Here is a 15,009-nt window from a genome sequence, read left to right as displayed (position 1 = left end):
CAGATGACACTCCTAGGACATTATGTTAGACAATGCATGCATTTTTAGTTCTATCAAGTTCATATTTACATCCAAAAACAGCGTTTTACTATGGCATTGATGTTGAGGAAATCGTTTCCCTCCAATAACCGGCAGTCAAGTCAGCGTCACAAATTAAATAATTAAAATTAGAAAACATTGGTAAAATATTATATTGTCATTTAAAGAATTATAGATTTACATCTCTTGAACGCAATCAACTTGCCAGATTTAAAAATAACCTTACTGGGAAATCACACTTTGCAATAATCTGAGCACTGCGCCCAGAAAAATACGCGTTGCGATACAGACTAGAAGTCATGTTGGGGAGATCTAAAATCGAAAATACTATGTAAATAATCCATTACCTTTGATTCTCTTCATCAGATGTCACTTCCAGGTATCACAGGTCCATAACGAATGTAGTTTTGTTCAAAAAAGCTCATCATTTATGTCCAAAAATCTCCGTCTTGTTAGCACATGATCTAAGCCAGCCGGACTTCTCGTCATGAACGAGGGGAAAAAATATATTTACGTTCGTTCAAACATGTCAAACGTTGTATAGCATAAATCATTAGGGCCTTTTTTTACCAGAACATGAATAATATTCAAGGTGGACGAATGCATACTCTTTTATAACGTATTGGAACGAGGGTACCCAACATGAACTCGCGCGCCAGGTGTCTAATGGGACATCATCGTTCCATGGCTCTTGTTCGGTCAGATCTCCCTCCAGAAGACTCAAAACACTTTGTAAAGGCTGGTGACATCTAGTGGAAGCAATAGGAAGTGCCAAAATATTCCTCAGCCCCTGTGTTTTTCAATGGGATAGGTTTAAAGGTAATACAACACATCAGGTATCCACTTCCTGTCAGAAAATGTCTCAGGGTTTTGACTGCCAAATGAGTTCTGTTATACTCACAGACACCATTCAAACAGTTTTAGAAACTTTAGAGTGTTTTCTATCCATATATAATAAGTATATGCATATTCTAGTTACTGGGTAGGATTAGTAACCAGATTAAATCGGGTACATTTTTTTTATCCAGACGTGCAAATGCTGCCCCCTAGCCCTAACAGGTTAAGGAAGTGATTGAGGTGGAGACTTGGTTTGGGGATTCCAACCTATGGCTGGAATGGATTCAGTATACAGCTAGATCAGTAGCTAAAGAAGAAGGTTATGCCTGCGCAACAGCCAAACTTCAGTTGACAACCATCCCCTTTCTACTCGATGGAATTAATTTACCAAGGGGAATGGCCTGTATGGTAAATCTGTTCATGAAGGCAAGGAAGCCAGACAGTTGCACTGATCTGCATTATCTGTATCCTATGTGCTCATTAGATCCAGACTTCCCCCTTTCACAGTCGCAGGAGGAGACTATTATTGTGTGGCTCGACACAACACACACGGATGGAACGTAGGGGAAGTAAGAACATGTAATAGGACAGAGAATGTTACAACTGACGAGACAATGAGGGACCTGACTGGGTGGTTGAGTTCCGAGGACTTTAGTAAGATAAAAAGGCCGAGAGCGGATGTCTGGTGGTTGTGTGGAGGTATGAAGCTGTAGCCAAACGTGCCTGCAAATTGGACTGGTATTTGTGCATTGGTACAGTTAGGCATGCCCTTCACCCTTATACAACACAAAGACCTAGTGCCAGGTGAAAGAGAGGGGAGGAGTGCTCCGTCAGGGTCCTTTGACGATAGAATTTACATTGATAGCATTGGGCTACCAAGGGGGGTGCCTTATGAGTTTAAAGCTAGGAATCAGATATGGGCTGGATTGGAATCAAGTCTTTTTTGGTGGTCGACTCTCAATAAAAATATGGATTGGATAAATTACATTTATTATAACCAACAGCGTTTCATCAACTATACCAGAGAGGCAATTCAAGGGTTAGCAGAACAGACAGCTGCGACCACTTTGATGGTATTGCAGAATAGAATAGCTTTGGATATGCTTCTGGCTGAAAAGGGTGGTGTGTGTGTGATGTTCGGATCTGAATGCTGTACTTTCATCCCTGAGAACACAGCTCCAGATGGATCAGTGACCAAGGCCCTGGCCGGTCTAAACAATTTAGCTCAGGAGTTAGCAGAAAATTCCGGGGTGGACACGGCACTCACGGGATGGTTTGATAGTACGTTCGGAAAATGGAAAAAGGTTGTAATCACTGTGTCGTGGGCTGCTTTCACCTGTATGACTGTGTTGATATTATGTGGTTGTTGTTTGGTCCCTTGTGCGAGAGGTCTCATTTCCAGGGCTCTGGAGAAATCGATGACGGAGCAGATGGTGAGATACGGACCGATTCCAAGTTCAGACCAGTGGGATGACAAATACCTACCGCCGAGCCTGGTGCAGGATTCATTCAATTACGAGGAGCCCATGTTTAGCAAGACTGTTTCTCTAAATGAAGGTCATAGCAAAAATCCTAATCCGAAGAGTTATGACTGGACATAGGCTTAGAACAGTCATTGGTAAGTATGTAATGAAAATACATGTATTCGTTTTCTTTGATCTAGTTTGATTTTGTGTGACATTTCTGAATCCAATAAAAATAGATGTGTTATAGTGTATGTGAAATATTTAGCCAATAGGGTGGATTGTAATGGAAATAATATGATTAAATGTTTGACTAAATGATTTCAACCTGAAAAGGTATAACCGAGTGATTATAAGACGAATGTACTAATGTGTGTGTGTCGGAAAAGTTGAAGCTTAATGATTTAGCAATATAAGCAACCAGACAGCAGACAACTTGTGACCACTGTGAAACTGATAACAGGAAGAAGGTCTCCCCACCCAGGGAGGGGAGAAACCTTTAGGCTTGCAGTAGATTATGTAACATGGGGCAGGATATGATAAGCAATGTATGAGATGGAGAAGACTTGTAAATAAGCATTGACAGTGTTAAAGAAGAGGAGGGGCATTTGTAAGGGGTATGACATATGGTATGACCAAATGTCAGGTATAAAAGGCTGTGTACATTGTATGATATTCAGAGCTCTCGTAAATAAACATTCTGACCAATTGTAGGCTGGCTCTCCGTCTGCTTCATTCAACCAGAATCTTACACCCTCTGGGGGGCAGACTGAGTAGTTTAATTGAAGTTCGGTTTATGAACATTGGGAACAGAATTCCCATGACAATTTGGTCCTTCGAGCCGGATTCCAACATCTGTCCCTGTCTTCCTAAGGTAACACGCCGAAAACCGTGCACGGGCAGGTCATTGACTCGTAAACTGTCCTGTCCCCTGAAATTGGGGTTCCATATCAGGCCGGTAAATATCTAAGATCGACAGGGACGGTGACGGAATCCAACCTACATTGCTTTTCCCAGCCTACAAGACAAAGGTCAGTAAATCTTTATTTACGCGGATTTGGGGAGTAATACCTTTATGATTGCATGTAGTGGATAAGGGAGTTAGTGTAGTCTAGGTGTTAAACACCGAAATATCCGTTGGGGCATACTAACCTGGTGACCTGTCTTTAGAATATTGTGTGGAGAACCCTGATATAGGTAGTATTCTATGCAATTGGAAGAGAGGAATTGGGTGTAGAGCCATCCTAGGCAAGGTGTGGGGGGGTCCATAATGACCCTAGGTATCTGTGGCCACTACCAATGTAAACTATCTAATGTTGAGACCTAAAGGTTAAACTGGTCGATATACATTAGGCAAGCTAATGCGCATAGATCTAAAGGATAACTGATCTAGAGTATATTAGCGGGGAGGGTAGTCGAGATCTAACAGGGCGCAAAAAATTGGTCTGACTATTCTATGGAAGGAGGAAGCACACACACATAGATTGTGAAAAGCACATACACAGAGATCGTGTGCATAGAGTGTGAGCACCCACACAGAGAGGAGTGATAAACACATAGATTGTGATACACATAGAAGGTTTAAATGGAAACAGAGTAAAAGTATATATACATAGATTAAAGATAATAACAGATTATAGAAACACACGCATAGATTGTGCAACCTAATAATAAATAGTTATTGAATAACCATGGGTGGCAAACCCTCAAAGGAGGTGCAGGAATTAACTGGAGATGAGCAGTATATGGAGTTAAATGTTATAAAATAAATATTTATTTCAGTCCGATGTGGAGAAGGAAGTATGAATTTGATGGAAGTTTGGACATAGAAAAGTCGGGACTAATGATAAGAAAGATACATAAGGTATGTGGGGACAAGACAGGGAAACAGCAGGTCGAGGGTTAGACATAGCCAGGGTGTGGCTGTCTGAAGCCTGGAGAAGAAGGTGAGAAGGCAAGTGTAGAGAAAGAGAGAGAGAAAGTTGAAGAAGGATATCAGCAGCGAAAAAATTATGTCCGTTTGAGATAGGTTTACTGACCAGTTAAAAGTAACTTGTGTATGTGTGAGACCTAATAACTTATCAAAAGTCACAATAGTAATTATTCCTAAATTCTGAGAAGGGGAAAAAGAGACAGAAACAACGAGGAAGAGAGCAGAGGGTGAAAAGAAAAAGGAAGTTACTAAGAAAGTTGAAAAGTTGGTTTGGCAATTTACATGTTACTTTTAAGTCTTGGACATTTCATAATTGTGAAGCCGAAAGAGAAGAGAAAGTTGAAAAGTTGGTTTTACTCTTACGATAGAGGAAAGGCAGAACGTTGTTGGAGTAGAGGTGATATATTTTTTTAGATTGTTTAGTTAACCTGTTAGGGCTAGGGGGCAGTATTGACACGGCTGGATAAAAAAACATACCCGATTTAATCTGGTTACCACTCCTACCCAGTAACTAGAATATGCATATACTTATTACATATGGATAGAAAACACCCTAAATTTTCTAAAACTGTTTGAATGGTGTCTGTGAGTATAACAGAACTCATTTGGCAGGCAAAACCCTGAGACATTTTCTGACAGGAAGTGGATACCTGATGTGTTGTATTACCTTTAAACCTATCCCATTGAAAAACACAGGGGCTGAGGAATATTTTGGCACTTCCTATTGCTTCCACTAGATGTCACCAGCCTTTACCAAGTATTTTGAGTCTTCTGGAGGGAGATCTGACCGAACAAGAGCCATGGAACGATGATGGCCCATTAGACACCTGGCGCGCGAGTTCATGTTGGGTACCCTCGTTCCAATACGTTATAAAAGAGTATGCATTCGTCCACCTTGAATATTATTCATGTTCTGGTTAAAAAAGGCCCTAATGATTTATGCTATACAACGTTTGACATGTTTGAACGAACGTAAATATATTTTTTCCCCTCGTTCATGACGAGAAGTCCGGCTGGCTTAGATCATGTGCTAACAAGATGGAGATTTTTGGACATAAATGATGAGCTTTTTTGAACAAAACTACATTCGTTATGGACCTGTGATACCTGGAAGTGACATCTGATGAAGAGAATCAAAGGTAATGGATTATTTACATAGTATTTTCGATTTTAGATCTCCCCAACATGACGTCTAGTCTGTATCGCAACGCGTATTTTTCTGGGCGCAGTGCTCAGATTATTGCAAAGTGTGATTTCCCAGTAAGGTTATTTTTAAATCTGGCAAGTTGATTGCGTTCAAGAGATGTAAATCTATAATTCTTTAAATGACAATATAATATTTTACCAATGTTTTCTAATTTTAATTATTTAATTTGTGACGCTGACTTGACTGCCGGTTATTGGAGGGAAACGATTTCCTCAACATCAATGCCATAGTAAAACGCTGTTTTTGGATATAAATATGAACTTGATAGAACTAAAAATGCATGCATTGTCTAACATAATGTCCTAGGAGTGTCATCTGATGGAGATTGTAAAAGGTTAGTGCATCATTTTAGCTGGTTTTATGGTTTTGGTGACCCTGTCTTTGAATTGACAAAACATTACACACAACTCTTGTAAATGTACTGTCCTAACATACTCTAAATTTATGCTTTCGCCGTAAAACCTTTTTGAAATCGTAAAACGTGGTTAGATTAAGGAGATGTTTATCTTTCAAAGGGTGTAAAATAGTTGTATGTTTGAAAAATTTGAATTTTGACATTTATTTGGATTCAAATTTGCCGCTCTTGAAATGCACCTGCTGTTGATGGAGTGCACCACGGGTGGGACGCTAGCGTCCCACCTAGCCCATAGAGGTTAAACCGCAGCCATCGACACAGCAGTTCTTAAAAGAGGAAGTAAACATAGACAAAGCTATATTAAAATTGTCAGTCTAGAGCACCAGTGAAAGGGATTTCGAAAAGGGAGAAGTTAGGAGCAATTTATATAAGGACGGTATTTGGTATCATGATAAGTTACCAATACTACCTAAGTCATTGTTTAGAGATGCGGCAAGATTGACACATGGGCAGAGCCATGTGTCAACTGGGGGGGATAGTAGAGCAGGTTCGGAAACACTTTGTGGCCTATTGGATAACGAACTACTTAAAAAAACATTTTTTATAATAGATAAGTATATTAAATGGGAAGAAGCGGTCCCAACTTACTGGGTGGACACGATTAGGGTAGTTGGTTTACTAGGATCTATCTCTTTAAATTATGGATTACATTTTAGCTGATCAGGTAAACCATATAGAATGCCAGAGTTAGGGAGGCCAGAACAGGTAGACATAGAAGTTGAAGATATACTAACAGAACACATGGTTAACCAAACCCGTATGTCCGAGACTTTGTGTCCAACAGGTGAATTACAGGAGAAGATGATTCACTCAATCCAACCAGGAGACTGGGTGTGGATCCAGTCCCTGAGGAGAAAAGAACTGGAAGCAGCCACGGTGGGAGGGCCCATACCAAGTGTTCCTGGTAATAGCCTTCGCGGTGAGAATAGCTGAAAGAGCTACCTGGGTTCATATCACACATTGCGGTAGGGTAAGACACACTGACACTGTCGAACAATCAGAGTTAGGAGAAGAACCGAATACCAATAAGGTTCGGGGGTTACCTCTCTAACGAAGATTCCCTAACCCGCCCGATCCTCACTGTGTGCGTTCATAGAAGTGAAAGTGTGGGTTGGCCTCTAGCCAGTGATATATTCACCGGGAGGGGGTGGGGCTTTACAGGGGTACTGGTCAGTCTGAGCTGTCTGATTGTGGGAGCCATATTCCTAATACACCATGAACCACTCGAGAAGTCAGAAAGTGGTAACTTGACCCATAGTGTAGAAGATGAGGAGTTTTTATGGCCTAGGTACAAAAGGTCACTCGATCTGGATAAAAAGGAAGTGAGAGTAGAGTTAGGGAAGGATGTCTCAATAGAGTTCTCTGCAGACCAAATGGGGTCCCTAACCTCCTGGCAGTCTAGGACTCGGACTTCATGGGGAAGATATGTGTAGATCCTGGTGTAACTCATGGAATCAGGTCATAGCTCACACAGAGAGAGAAGGCTATGTCTATCCACACACCCAATATAGAAACAGATGGTGTATAGTGAAGGCCAGGGTTTTTGACTGCAATCCAGAGCAAGGGAAGTATTGCTTGAAGATAGGAATGACCATTAAAAGCATAAAGAAAGAGGATTTAGGGTTATGGTATGTTGGCCTTGACCAGACCATTGTCGACACTGCGGTACCATTCCGAGTAGTAGAGGTTAGGACAGGAGATAGTTCTACCGCCAGCCAGAATACCAGTAGTACCCCTGATAAAACGGACATTACCCGTGTAGTCATCCAGAGCCAAGGACCGGTGAGGATAGTTCAGACGAAAGATCTTACCTAAACGGAGATTCCCGGTCGGAATATTATCGCTTTTTTACGAGAAAAATGGCATAGAAATGGATTTTAAACAGCGGTTGACATGCTTCGAAGTACGTAATGGAATATTTAGAATTTTTTTGTCACGAATTGCGCCATGCTCGTAACCCTGATTTACCATTTCGGATAGTGTCTGGAACGCACGAACGCCGCTATTTGGATATAACGATGGATTATTTTGGACAAAACCAACATTTGTTATTGAAGTAGCAGTCCTGGGAGTGCATTCTGACGAAGACAACAAAGGTAATCAAACTTTTGTAATAGTAAATCTGATTTTGGTGAAGGCTAAACTTGCTGGGTGTCTAAATAGCTAGCCCTGTGATGCCGGGCTATCTACTGAGAATATTGCAAATGTGCTTTCACCGAAAAGCTATTTTAACCTCTATGGGCTAGGCGGGACGAATTCGTCCCACCTACGTAACAGCCACTTGAAGCCTGTGGCGCGATTTTCAAAACCTTAAAAATCCTATTACTTCAATTTCTCAAACATATGACTATTTTACAGCTATTTAAAGACAAGACTCTCGTTAATCTAACCACACTGTCCGATTTCAAAAAGGCTTTACAACGAAAGCAAAACATTAGATTATGTCAGCAGAGTACCAAGCCAGAAATAATCAGACACCCATTTTTCAAGCTAGCATATAATGTCACCAAAACCCAGAAGACAGCTAAATGCAGCACTCACCTTTGATGATATTCATCAGATGACAACCCTAGGACATTATGTTATACAATACATGCATGTTTTGTTCAATCAAGTTCATATTTATATCAAAAACCAGCTTTTTACATTAGCATGTGACGTTCAGAACTAGCATACCCCCCGCAAACTTCCGGGGAATTCGCTAACATTTTACTAAATTACTCACAATAAACGTTCACAAAAAGCATAACAATTATTTTAAGAATTATAGATACAGACCTCCTCTATGCACTCGATATGTCCGATTTTAAAATAGCTTTTTGGTGAAAGCATATTTTGCAATATTCTAAGTACATAGCCCAGGCATCACGGGCTAGCTATTTAGACACCCGGCAAGTTTAGAACTCACCATAATCATATTTACTATTATAAAAGTTTGATTACCTTTTGTTGTCTTCGTCAGAATGCACTCCCAGGACTGCTACTTCAATAACAAATGTTGGTTTGGTCCAAAATAATCCATCGTTATATCCGAATAGCGGCGTTTTGTTCGTGCGTTCCAGACACTATCCGAAATGGTAAAGAAGGGTCGGGCGCATGGTGCAATCCGTGACAAAAAAAATCTAAATATTCCATTACCGTACTTCGAAGCATGTCAACCGCTGTTTAAAATCCATTTTTATGCCATTTTTCTCGTAGAAAAGCGATAATACTCTGACCGGGAATGTCCATTTAGCTAAACTGAGGAAAGTAAACAAAGCTTTCGGTCGACGCGGGCACGAGCCTGAGTCTCACAGTACTGTAACCAGCCACTACCCAAACGCGCTACTTTTTTTCAGCCAGAGCCTGCAAAGCCACGATTCAGCTTTTTACCGCCTTCTGAGACCCTATGGCAGCCGTAGGAAGTGTCACGGGACAGCTAAGACCCTCACTCTTCAATAAACAGAGACAAGAAGAACGACACCTTGTCAGACAGGCCACTTCCTGAATGAAACCTTCTCACATTTTTGCCTGCCAAATGAGTTCTGTTATACTCACAGACACCATTCAAACAGTTTTAGAAACTTTAGGGTGTTTTCTATCCATATGTAATAAGTATATGCATATTCTAGTTACTGGTAGGAGTGGTAACCAGATTAAATCGGGTACGTTTTTTATCCAGCCGTGTCAATACTGCCCCCTATCCCCAACAGGTTAACAGTTTCATAAATTCATTGTAATTAACTTAATCATTATGACACACCCCTCTCTATTGTCATTGGTTGCACTAATTGCACTGTTTGTCTACATAACCTGGTTGAAGTATTGATGACATCACCCTGAAGAAGTCACAGTGATGCTGAAACGTTGGTAAATACCCAATAAATTACTGGGAGTTTATATATGGAGTGTGGGATTCTCTTTATTTTGATAGTTTATAACTCTTATGTAGTTGCCATCTTTTTGTGTTTTTCAGGCAGCCTGGGAAAGAACTGAAAAAACTCACTAAAGAGTCAAGACAGAGACACCAGAAAGACCAAAGAAGACTTGGACGCAACATCAGAGGACAGAGAGGGATGTTCAGAACACACTCAGTCTGGTCAGTTGGTGAGGGTAGACTTGGAGGCTGCTTACCTGACATGGAGGAAGTCCCCCCTCCTCTCCCCTACCTTCCCTATGCCCCCACTCCTCTCCCCTACCTTCCCTATACCCCCTCCTCTCCCCTACCTTCCCTATACCCCCTCCTCTCCCCTACCTTCCCTATACCCCCTCCTCTCCTACCTTCCCTATACCCCCTCCTCTCCCCTACCTTCCCTATACCCCCCTCCTCTCTCCTACCTTCCCTATACCCCCTCCTCTCACCTACCTTCCCTATGCCCCCTCCTCTCCCCTACCTTCCCTATCCCCCCCTCCTCTCCCATACCTTCCCTATACCCCCCCTCTCCCCTACCTTCCCTATACCCCCTCCTCTCCCCTACCTTCCCTATACCCCCCTCCTCTCCCCTACCTTCCCTATACCCCCCTCCTCTCCCATACCTTCCCTATACCCCCCTCCTCTCCCCTACCTTCCCTATACCCCCCTCCTCTCCCCTAACTTCCCTATACCCCCCACCTCCCCCTACCTTCCCTATACCCCCCTCCTCTCCCCTACCTTCACTATACCCCCCTCCTCTCCCCTACCTTCCCTATACCCCCCTCCTCTCCCCTACCTTCCCTATACCCCCCTCCTCTCCCCTACCTTCCCTATACCCCCTCCTCTCCCCTAACCCTAACCCTAACCCTAACCCCTAACCCTAACCCTAACCCTAACCCTAATCCCGATACCCCCTCCTCTCCCCTACCTTCCCTATACCCCCCTCCTCTCCCCTACCTTCCCTATACCCCCCTCCTCTCCCCTACCTTCCCTATACCCCCCTCCTCTCCCCTACCTTCCCTATACCCCCCTCCTCTCCCCTACCTTCCCTATACCCCCTCCTCTCCCCTACCTTCCCTATACCCCCCTACCTTCCCTATACCCCCTCCTCTCCCCTACCTTCCCTATACCCCCTCCTCTCCCCTACCTTCCCTATACCCCCCCTCCTCTCCCCTACCTTCCCTATACCCCCTCCTCTCCCCTACCTTCCCTAAACCCCCTCCTCTCCCCTACCTTCCCTATACCCCCTCCTCTCCCCTACCTTCCCTAAACCCCCCTCCTCTCCCCTACCTTCCCTATACCCCCTCCTCTCCCCTACCTTCCCTATACCCCCTCCTCTCCCCTACCTTCCCTAAACCCCCCTCCTCTCCCCTACCTTCCCTATACCCCCTCCTCTCCCCTACCTTCCCTATACCCCCCTCCTCTCCCCTACCTTCCCTATGACCCCACCTCTCCCTACCTTCCCTATACCCCCCTCCTCTCCCCTACCTTCCCTATACCCCCTCCTCTCCCCTACCTTCCCTATACCCCCTCCTCTCCCCTACCTTCCCTCTACCCCCCTCCTCTCCCCTACCTTCCCTATACCCCCCTCCTCTCCCCTACCTTCCCTATACCCCCTCCTCTCCTCTACCTTCCCTATACCCCCCTCCTCTCCCCTACCTTCCCTATACCCCCTCCTCTCCCCTACCTTCCCTATACCCCCTCCTCTCCCCTACCTTCCCTATACCCCCTCCTCTCCCCTACCTTCCCTATACCCCCTCCTCTCCCCTACCTTCCCTATACCCCCCTCCTCTCCCCTACCTTCCCTATACCCTCCTCCTCTCCCCTACCTTCCCTCTACCCCCCTCCTCTCCTCTACCTTCCCTCTACCCCCCCCCCCCTATTATGTTGGACCATCATGTTTATTTGTTTGAATCTTGTCTTTGTTTGTGATCAGGTTAGAAGAGAATGACTCCTCAACCCAAGAGGCCCTGGAGCAGCTGTGATCAGGTTAGAAGAGAATGACTCCTCAACCCAAGAGGCCCTGGAGCAGCTGTGATCAGGTTAGAAGAGAATGACTCCTCAACCCAAGAGGCCCTGGAGCAGCTGTGATCAGGTTAGAAGAGAATGACTCCTCAACCCAAGAGGCCCTGGAGCAGCTGTGATCAGGTTAGAAGAGAATGACTCCTCAACCCAAGAGTCCCTGGAGCAGCTGTTATCAGGTTAGAAGAGAATGACTCCTCAACCCAAGAGGCCCTGGAGCAGCTGTGATCAGGTTAGAAGAGAATGACTCCTCAATCCAAGAGGCCCTGGAGCAGCTGTGATCAGGTTAGAAGAGAATGACTCCTCAACCCAAGAGGCCCTGGAGCAGCTGTGAGAGAGCATCAGTGTGGGAGCATTTGGGAACATTTAAAGAAGGTGTCACGTCCTGACCAGTATAAGGGTTATTTGTGATTGTAGTTTGGTCAGGACGTGGCAGAGGGTATTTGTTTTATGTGGTTCGGGGTGGTGGTTTGCTTAGAAGGGTGTTTGATTTATTATTTCTGGGTTTTGGGTTATGTTCTATGTTTTTTGAATTTCTATGTTCTCTCTAGTTTAGTATTTCTATGTTAGGTATTTGGGTGTTGAACTCTCAATTGGAGGCAGGTCGTTGTGTCTTTTTTGGTGTATGTGTTTATTTTTGGTTCACCTTCTTTGCCAATTAAATCAAAAAATAAGATTAGTGCACATTTCCCCGCTGCGTCTTGGTCCGCTTTATCCGACGCCAACCGTTACAGAAGGTTCCTGGCAAAGAGGATTGACAGTTACGTAAAGGGTCAGAGCCACTGAGTGGACAAAATATAAAGGATACCTTCCTAATATTGAGTTACGCCTGGTCAGTTTGTCATGGAAAGAAAGGTGTCCTTAATGTTTTGTGTTAACCTCTTGGGGCTAGGTGGGACGCTAGCGTGCCACCTGTGGTGCACTCCATCAACAGCAGGTGCATTTCAAGAGCGGCAAATTTGAATCCAAATAAATGTCAAAATTCAAATTTTTCAAAAATACAACTATGTTACACCATTTGAAAGATAAACATCTCCTTAATCTAACCACGTTTTACGATTTCAAAAAGGTTTTACGGCGAAAGCATAAATTTAGAGTATGTTAGGACAGTACATTTACAAGAGTTGTGTGTAATGTTTTGTCAAGTCAAAGACAGGGTCACCAAAACCATAAAACCAGCTAAAATGATACACTAACCTTTTACAATCTCCATCAGATGACACTCCTAGGACATTATGTTAGACAATGCATGCATTTTTAGTTCTATCAAGTTCATATTTATATACAAAAACAGCGTTTTACTATGGCATTGATGTTGAGGAAATCGTTTCCCTCCAATAACCGGCAGTCAAGTCAGCGTCAGAAATTAAATAATTAAAATTAGAAAACATTGGTAAAATATTATATTGTCATTTAAAGAATTATAGATTTACATCTTTTGAACGCAATCAACTTGCCAGATTTAAAAATAACCTTACTGGGAAATCACACTTTGCAATAATCTGAGCACTGTGCCCAGAAAAATACGCGTTGCGATACAGACTAGACGTCATGTTGGGGAGATCTAAAATCGAAAATACTATGTAAATAATCCATTACCTTTGATTCTCTTCATCAGATGTCACTTCCAGGTATCACAGGTCCATAACGAATGTAGTTTTGTTCAAAAAAGCTCATCATTTATGTCCAAAAATCTCCGTCTCGTTAGCACATGATGTAAGCCAGCCGGACTTCTCGTCATGAACGAGGGGAAAAAATATATTTCCGTTCGTTCAAACATGTCAAACGTTGTATAGCATAAATCATTAGGGCCTTTTTTAACCAGAACATGAATAATATTCAAGGTGGACGAATGCATAGCCTTTTATAACGTATTGGAACGAGGGTACCCAACATGAAGTAGCGCGCCAGGTGTCTAATGGGACATCACCGTTCCATGGCTCTTGTTCGGTCAGATCTCCCTCCAGAAGACTCAAAACACTTTGTAAAGGCTGGTGACATCTAGTGGAAGCAATAGGAAGTGCCAAAATATTCCTAAACCCCTGTGTTTTTCAATGGGAGAGGTTTAAAGTCAATACAACACATCAGGTATCCACTTCCTGTCAGAAAATGTCTCAGGGTTTTGCCTGCCAAATGAGTTCTGTTATACTCACAGACACCATTCAAACAGTTTTGGAAACTTTAGAGTGTTTTCTATCCATATATAATAAGTATATGCATATTCTAGTTACTGGGTAGGATTAGTAACCAGATTAAATCGGGTACATTTTTTTTATCCAGACGTGCAAATGCTGCCCCCTAGACCCAACAGGTTAATTACATAATAATTATACATTTATGGAATGTTTTATGTAGCCTATTGTTTTCTATTTATTCAACCTGCCATCTACCCACCTGGGGACTGAGGGTTATGAGAGAACCCCCACATCACTAGCTTCTCTTTATTCAACCTGCCATCTACCCACCTGGGGACTGAGGGTTATGAGAGAACCCCCACATCACTAGCTTCTCTTTATTCAACCTGCCATCTACCCACCTGGGGACTGAGGGTTATGAGAGAACCCACACATCACTAGCTTGCAGGTTCTGCAGCCTTGTAAAGATAAGGAGGGGACGACTGGGAGGCAGGTTGGCATTTATTGTCATGAATCTTGTTCTGGAGGCAGGTTGGCATTTATTGTCATGAATCTTGCCCTGGAGGCAGGTTGTCATTTATTGTCATGAATCTTGCCCTGGAGGCAGGTTGGCATTTATTGTCATGAATCTTGCCCTGGAGGCAGGTTGGCATTTATTGTCATGAATCTTGTTCTGGAGGCAGGTTGGCATTTATTGTCATGAATCTTGCCCTGGAGGCAGGTTGGCATTTATTGTCATGAATCTTGCCCTGGAGGCAGGTTGGCATTTATTGTCATGAATCTTGCCATGGAGGCAGGTTGGCATTTATTGTCATGAATCTTTATCTGGAGGCAGGTTGGCATTTATTGTCATGAATCTTGCCTTGGAGGCAGGTTGGCATTTATTGGTATGAATCTTGCCCTGGAGGCAGGCTGGCATTTATTGTCATGAATCTTGCCCTGGAGGCAGTTCAGCAAAGTATTCCCTAGCTGGCACAGGCACAAAGTAATACAATCCGATTTTAATCCTAACCTCAACCCTAACCACACTGCTAATCCTTCCCTTAAATTAAGACCATAAATCAAC

This window comes from Salmo salar, unplaced genomic scaffold (assembly GCF_965601325.2).
Source record: "Salmo salar unplaced genomic scaffold, fSalSal1 ptg000578l, whole genome shotgun sequence".
NCBI lineage: Eukaryota > Metazoa > Chordata > Actinopteri > Salmoniformes > Salmonidae > Salmo > Salmo salar.
This window is presented reverse-complemented; position numbering follows the sequence as displayed.